The sequence below is a fragment of the Stegostoma tigrinum genome, chromosome 14, assembly GCF_030684315.1.
Source record: "Stegostoma tigrinum isolate sSteTig4 chromosome 14, sSteTig4.hap1, whole genome shotgun sequence".
In the NCBI taxonomy this organism is placed as follows: Eukaryota; Metazoa; Chordata; class Chondrichthyes; order Orectolobiformes; family Stegostomatidae; genus Stegostoma; species Stegostoma tigrinum.
In genome coordinates this window covers 9,807,599-9,815,774 of record NC_081367.1, presented here as the reverse complement: position 1 = coordinate 9,815,774, position 8,176 = coordinate 9,807,599, and the positions used below count along the sequence as shown (strand labels likewise).

Genomic DNA, 8,176 nt, shown 5'->3' with positions numbered 1-8,176 from the left:
GTGGAGGGCAAGAGCTGGGCTGGTTGTGTGGTGCAGTGGGGGGAGGGGACGAACTGGGCTGGTTTTGGGATGCGGTGGGGGAAGGGGAGATTTTGAAGCTTGTGAAGTCCACATTGATACCATTGGGCTGCAGGGTTCCCAGGCGGAATATGAGTTGCTGTTCCTGCAACCTTCGGGTGGCATCATCGTGGCACTGCAGGAGGCCCATGATGGACATGTCATCTAAACAATGGGAGGGGGAGCGGAAATGGTTTGTGACTGGGAGGTGCAGTTGTTTGTTGCGAACCGAGCGGAGGTGTTCTGCAAAGCGGTCCCCAAGCCTCCGCTTGGTTTCCCCAATGTAGAGGAAGCCACACCAGGTACAGTGGATGCAGTATACCACATTGGCAGATGTGCAGGTGAACCTCTGCTTAATGTGGAAAGTCATCTTGGGGCCTGGGATGGGGGTGAGGGAGGAGGTGTGGGGGCAAGTGTAGCATTTCCCGCGGTTGCAGGGGAAGGTGCTGGGTGTGGTGGGGTTGGAGGGCAGTGTGGAGCGAACAAGGGAGTCACGGAGAGAGTGGTCTCTCCGGAAAGCAGACAGGGGTGGGGATGGAAAAATGTCTTGGGTGGTGGGGTCGGATTGTAGATGGCGGAAGTGTCGGAGGATGATGCGTTGTATCCGGAGGTTGGTGGGGTGGTGTGTGAGAACGAGGGGGATCCTCTTAGGGCGGTTGTGGGGGGTGGTCAGGGTGTGAGGGATGTGTTGCGGGAAATGCGGGAGACGCGGTCAAGGGCGTTCTCGACCACTGTGGGGGGAAAGTTGCGGTCCTTGAAGAACTTGGACATCTGCGATGTGCGGGAGTGGAATGCCTCATCGTGGGAGCAGATGCGGCGGAGGCGGAGGAATTGGGAATAGGGGATGGAATTTTTGCAGGAGGGTGGGTGGGAGGAGGTGTATTCTAGGTAGCTGTGGGAGTCGGTGGGCTTGAAATGGACATCAGTGACAAACTGGTTGCCTGAGATGGAAACTGAGAGATCCAGGAAGGTGAGGGATGTGCTGGAGTTGGCCCAGGTGAACTGAAGGTTGGGGTGGAAGGTGTTGGTGAAGTGGATGAACTGTTCGAGCTCCTCTGGGGAGCAAGAGGTGGCACCGATACAGTCATCAATGTAACGGAGGAAGAGGTGTGGTTTGGGGCCTGTGTATGCACGGCCAAAGTTGCAACTCTCAATGGAGAGCGAATTGAGTGGCCCGGGCTAATATAATATTCTGGGGTGACAGTGAGTCAGGGGGTAATGGTGGGAATAAATAAATCCCTTGGCGGATGTAGAGAGCTAACTGAAGGCCCAGGGATAACATAATAACCTGTGGGGGTTATTTGTGGAGGGGGCTGACAGTAGGCCAGGGGTAATGGACGGGATAAATAAATGCCTGGGGGTAATGGAGTGCTAACTGAAGGTTTTCTAGGGATCCTCGTTTGAATTCCACCACAGCATGCGTCGAAGTTTGAATTCAGTGAAAAAAAACTGGAATCGAGAGTCTTAACAATGACCATGAATCCATCATTAATTATCAGGAAAAACCCATGTGATTCACTGTCCTCTAGGGAAGGAAACTGCCATCCTTACCTGGTCTGGCCTACATGTGACTCCAGACCCACAACAATGTGGTTGACTCTTAACTGCCCTCTGAGCAATTCGGAAAAGGCAGTAAATGTTGACCTAGTCGGACATGTCCTCATCCTGTGAATGAATTTTTTAAAAACGGTCTCTGCCGTTCCTCTCCTTACTCATTATCCTGGTTACCCATACCTGTGAAATTAATTTAAACTCTTGAATATCCCAGGCAGTTTGGAAAAACATTTGGATTTTCATCTGTTGGGAAGTAGATGTCTTACAGCAGCTGCTTATGATCGCAGGATCCAATTTACAGTGATCGCACCAACCTGGACATTGCTAAATGGGAATCTGGTGTGGTTAACAAATACTTCTGGCCAATCCTAGGAAACCCTAATGGTACCATGAATAAAACCCTGCACTTGCTGGCAAAGTAATCACAATGTTCGTTGTCATCAATTGTATGTATGGGTTGCTCCGCAAATAATGCAGCAGCTATTTCCTGGATGTCAGCGATGGTTGGTAAGAGCGGTGTCTACCAAGCCAATGAGAAAGTTCTAAATTCAAGTGCTACTGTAGAAACTTTGACCGAGAGATCTGGGCTGATAGACCAGCACAGCACTGAGAAAATGTTGCACTGTTGGAGACGCTGCCTTTCAGATGAGATGTTGAATCAAGACCCCATCTGTTTTTGTAAGTGGGTAAGTTGATGTGTAATACCACATGATCCTTCTTCAAAGACAAACAGTGGCTTCATCTCATTGTCTTGGCAGATAACTATTGGTCATTCAGCTGAATTGATACAAAGGTTATCAGATCACAATTACATTTGTGGGAGCTTCCTGTGTGCAAATGTGCTACCATAATTCCTACATTATAATAGTGATTACACTTTAAAGGCACTTCATTAGCTGTAAAGCACTTAAAGCATCCTAAGACCATTGAAGACACTATAAAATTGTCTTTCTTTTCAGTACTCTCAACCATGAGACACAGGAGATGTGTGGAGTAGCATCCTGAAAAAGATCCTCAGCCAGTAAAATGTTATGGCTGGTCACTCCTCAAAAGTGGAAAGTCTACAGGCAAAGGTCAGAAACAGTGTACCTTGAGAAGCACAGCTTCGTCAAGAGGTGCTTATCAGATGTGTTTAGGAAAGGTCACCTTGAGCCTGACAATGCAGGTGGCTAGTTAAGGCCTTGAACATGCGAACAACGTTATGCTTGCTTAATGTTAAGTCAGCAGTCTGCTATCTGAATATGGCACAGAGCATTAGGTTTTGCTGCTTATTGAGAGTAACCAACCAAAATAAAGTATCACAAATAAACAATTTTCAAAGTCACAGTTCTGTTTGACACCAACAAATGCAATGTATCGATTTGAGTTTTTTCAGCCTCTGGGCTCTTTAAATTCCAAAGTTCATTGGCTCCAAACCAATCCCACAGCAGGCTGGAAACTCATTTCTCACAGTTAAAATCAGATCCTAATTGTATTCCAATGACCCAATTTGCCTGAGATCCTCAAGACTCCCACTTTAGCATGTTTAACCAGCAGGAAAGTCCTCAAAGTTACATTTTCTTTCGGGCTGCAGGGGCATGGAGACTGGATCACTGCTTGGATGCCTTCATCCTGCCTTGGTGGAGTAGGGTAACCACCCCACCCACCTAAGAGTTTTATCATGGGGAGATAGACAATATGCAGTACACACACACACATAAATGACCTTTCATGGGTAAACATTTCACATCACATTTCAGTTTGAAAGGCAGTGTCCAAGATTTCAATTACTCATCACGTGAACTCTTATCTTTCTTATTTGCACAGACAATATTGGGAATGTACCAAACCACGTAACTGGTAAACAACCTTCTGGGTAGCTTGAGCAACCATTCAGAATTTGCAAATTGGATTGAAGAGCTGAAACATAAGAGCTGGTGTGTTATTAGTTTTGAATGTGTACTTAAATACTTGACTGAAATGGTTGGCTGGAGGCTAATTAACAGGCTGTGTCTTCACATAATACCACCCACCTTAAATAAATCTCTGTCCAGCTGCGGTTTGTTTGTAACTAGATGTGATTGTACAAGAACTGGAATTCTAATTTGCAGGTACAAAGCTTACAGGATCCATATCTTTAGGAAACAAATACAAGCACAAAGTACAAAGACAAGGTAGTTATAGTAAATCTTTATAAGACATTGGTCACTGAAACTGAGGCTTTAACTCCAGTATTATGTGCATTTCTGAGGACCAACCTTTAGGAAGGATTGTACAGTTTGCAGCCATTTACTAGAATGATGTCTAAAGCGAATGGCTTCATTTATCTAGAGAAACTAGGCAAAATAAGAGATGATGGGAACTGCAGATGCTGGAGAATCCAAGATAATAAAATGTGGAGCTGGATGAACACAGCAGGCCCAGCAGCATCTCAGGAGCACAAAAGCTGATGTTTTGGTCCTAGACCCTTCATCAGAGAGGGGGATGGGGTGAGGGTTCTGGAATAAATAGGGAGAGAAGGAGAGGTGGACGGAAGATGGATAGAGGAGAAGATAGGTGGAGAGGAGAGTATAGGTGGGGAGGTATGGAGGGGATAGGTCAGTCCGTGGAGGACGGACAGGTCAAGGGGGCGGGATGAGGTTAGTAGGTAGGAAATGGACGTGCGACTTGAGGGAATAGGTGAGAGGATGAACAGGTTAGGGAGGTGGGGACGAGCTGGGCTGGTTTTGGGATGCAGTAGGGGAAAGGGAGATTTTGAAGCTTGTGAAATCCACATTGATACCATTGGGCTGCAGTGTTCCCAGGTGGAATATGAGTTGCTGTTCCTGCAACCTTCGGGTGGCATCATTGTGGCACTGCAGGAGCCCAAGGATGGACATGTCGTCTAAGGAGTGGGAGGAGGCGTTGAAATGGTTCGGGACTGGGAGTTACAGTTGTTTATTGCGAACCGAGCATAGATATTCTGCAAAGTGGTCCCCAAGCCTCTGCTTGGTTTCCCCAATGTAGAGGAAGCCACAACGTGTATGGCGCACTGACCTCTACATTGCCGAGGCCAGACGCCAACTCTCCGACACCACCTCCTGCCGCCCCCGGATCATGACCCCACCCCTGAGCACCAAACCATCCACAACCTCATCACCTCAGGTGACCTCCCACCCATAGCCTCCAACCTCATTGTTCCCCAACCCCGCACCACCTGCTTCTGTCTCCTTCCCAAAATCCATAAACCCTCCTGCCCTGGTCGACCCATTGTTTCCACCTACTCTTGCCCCACCAAACTCAACTCCATCTATCTGGACTCTATTTTCTCCCCCTTGACCCAGGAACTCCCTACCTACGTCCGTGACACCAGCCACCCCCTCCATCTCCGCCAGAACTTCCAATTCCCTGATCCCCAATACCTCATTTTCACCATGGACATCCAGTCCCTATACACCTGCATTCCCCAGCAGATGGCCTCAAGGCCCTCCACTTCTTCCTGTCCTGCACATCTGACCAGTCCCACTCCACCGACACCCTCATCCGCCTGGCCGAACTCGTCCTCACCCTCAACAACTTCTGTTTCGATTCCTCCCACTTCTTACAGACAAAGGGGGTGGCCATGGGTACCCGCATGAGCCCAAGCCATGCCTGCCTCTTTGTAGGTTACGTGGAACAGTCCCTCTTCCGCACCTACACTGACCCTAAACCCCACCTCTTCCTCCGTTACATTGATGACTGTATCGGCGCTGCCTCGTGCTCCCAAGAGGAGTTCGAACAGTTCATCCACTTCACCAACACCTTCCACCCCAACTTCAAATTCACCTGGACCATCTCCAACACTTCCCTCACCTTCCTGGACCTCTCTGTCTCTATCTCAGGAAACCACTGAGAAACTGATGTCCATTTCAAGCCCACTGAATCCCACAGCTACCTAGAGTACACCCCCTCCCACCCACCTTCCTGCAAAAATTCCATCCCCTATTCCGAATTCCTTCACCTCCGCCGCATCTGCTCCCACGATGAAGCATTCCACTCCACATCCCTGATGTCCTCGTTCTTCAAGGACTGCAGCACTCCCCCCGCAGTGGTCAAGAACACCCTCGACTGAGCCTTCCACATTTCCCACACCTCATGCCTCACACCCCGCCCCCGCAATAACTACCCAAAGAGAATCCCCCTCGTTCTCACATACCACCCCACCAACCTCCGCATACAACGCATCATCCTCCGACACTTCCACCATCTACAATCTGACACACGACTGAAGACATTTTTCCATCTCCACCCTTGTCTGCCTTCCAGAGAGAGCATTCTCTCCGCGACTCCCTTGTCCGCTCCACACTCCCCTCCAACCCCACCACACCCGGCACTTACCCCTGCAACCGCAGGAAGTGCTACACCTGCCCCCACACCCCCTAACTCACCCCATCACAGGCCCCAAGATGACTTTCCACATCAAGCAGATGTTCACCTGCACATCCGCCAATGTGGTATACTGCAGCCGCTGTACCCATTGTGGCTTCCTCTACATTGGGGAAACCAAGTGGAGGCTTGGGGACCACTTTGCAGAACATCTACGCTTGGTTCGCAAGAAACAACTGCACCTCCCAGTCGCAAACTATTTCAACTCCCCCTCCCATTCCTTAGATGACATGTCCATCCTAGGCCTCCTGCAGTGCCACGATGATGCCACCTGAAGGTTGCAGGAACAGCAACTCATATTCTGCTTTAGAACCTTGCAGCCCAATGGTACCAATATGGATTTCACAAGCTTCAAAATCTCCCCTCCACCCACCGCATCCCAAAACCAGCCCAGCACGTCCCCGCCTCCCTAACATGTTCCTCCTCTCACCTATCCCCTCCTCCCACCTCAAACCACACCTCCATTTCCTACCTACTAACCTCATCCCGCCCTCTTGACCTGTCCGTCCTCCGCAGACTGACCTATGCCACCTCCCCACCTATACTCTCCTCTCCACCTATCTTCTCCTCTATCCATCTTCCGTCCGCCTCCCCCTCTCTCCCTATTTATTTCAGAATCCTCTCCCCATTCCCCCGTTTCTGAGGAAAGGTCTAGGCCCAAAACGTCAGCTTTTGTGCTCCTAAGATGCTGCTTTGCCTGCTGTGTTCATCCAGCTCCACACTTTGTTATCTACGCAAAATAAGACTTTTCCTCTTACAGCGGAGTAAAGCTAGGGGAGATCCCAATAGAGATGTTCAAGGTTGCAAGGGATTCTGATAGGAACAAATAAGGAAATACATTCCATTGGGAGGAGACCAGTGATTTAGTTTTATTTGCAAAACACCAAGAGGGGAATTGAGATAACAAAGTGGAGAGCTGGATGAACACAACAGGCCAAGCAGCATCTTAGGAGCACAAAAGCTTGCATTTCGGGCCTGGATGCTTCATCAGAAATTGGGGAGGTGGAGAGGGGGAGGCGAATCGAAGACGGATAGAGGAGAAGATAGGTGGAGAAGAGACAGACAAGTTAAAGAGGCGGGGATGGAGCCAGTAGAGGTGACTGTAGGTGGGGAGGTAGGGATGGGATAGGTCAGTCTGGGGAGGTCGGACAGGTCAAGAGGTCGGGATAAGGTTAGTAGGTTGGAAATGGGGGTGCGGCTGAGGTGGGAGGAGGGGATAGGTGAGAGGAAGAACAGGTTAAGGAGGGTACGAGCTGGGCTGATTTTGGGATACAGTAGGGTGAGAGGAGGTTTTGAAACTTGTGAAATTGACATTGATACCATTGGGCTGCAATGAGAATTGAATTGAGATAATTTTATGCATCAAATTATTGTGATCTAGAATACATTGCCTGTAAGGTTTTGGAAACAGATTCAGTTGTGACTTTCAGACTGGAAATTGCTATAGCCTTGGAGAAGAAAGCATTTACAGAGCTAAAAGGAAAGAGCAAGGATGTGGACTTAATGGATAGCTCTTTCACATAGCTTCTGCAGACTTGATAGGGCTCTTTTGTCCCTATCTCCAAGCCAGAAAACCCAGATACAAGTCCCACCTGCTCCAGAGGTGTGCAAAATAACATCTCTGAACATGTTAATTAGAAAATATCAACCCAGACTGGATGGGCTGAATGGCCTCCTTCTGTGCACTACAAATCTATGATTGAGCAACTCTACAAAAGCCATAGCGTTTGGAGTTACACGTTTCTGCCTGAGCAATGTCCTTCCACCAGTTCACACCTGGAGAAATAGAAAATGTCTGAATGCTGACGGGCAACACTGAGTGATGCAAATGTGGAACTAGTTAGCTGCAAAAAGAAAGAAAACATGTTTGATTATCATCAGAGTCTTGCGAGCTTCTGCCAGCTCCAAGCTAGCATGGAACAGTCACTGTCAACACACTGGCTTTGGTAGAGTCCATCCCATGCTGTAAAAGTTCTGAGAAATATGAAAAGATCAGTATTTGTCAGTTTACTAATAGCTGACTACTCCTAATAAACCTAGACCCTCAGGAAGCACAAAAGATGGAAAGAGTAATGGATAATGGATAACCCTATCGCACAGTTTGACATCAACAAAAGTTTACATTTATCGGTGCTGTTAACTCAGTGAAGTATTGGAAGGCTAACCAAAAACCTGATGACTG

General features: G+C 48.4%; 1 protein-coding gene across 1 annotated transcript in view; it reads left to right on the top strand.

Moving 5' to 3' along the window:
* The window catches only part of agxta (alanine--glyoxylate and serine--pyruvate aminotransferase a), a 38,358-nt gene that overhangs the window by 863 nt on the left and 29,319 nt on the right, over positions 1-8,176 (top strand). The gene's annotated exons all lie outside the window — the stretch shown is intronic.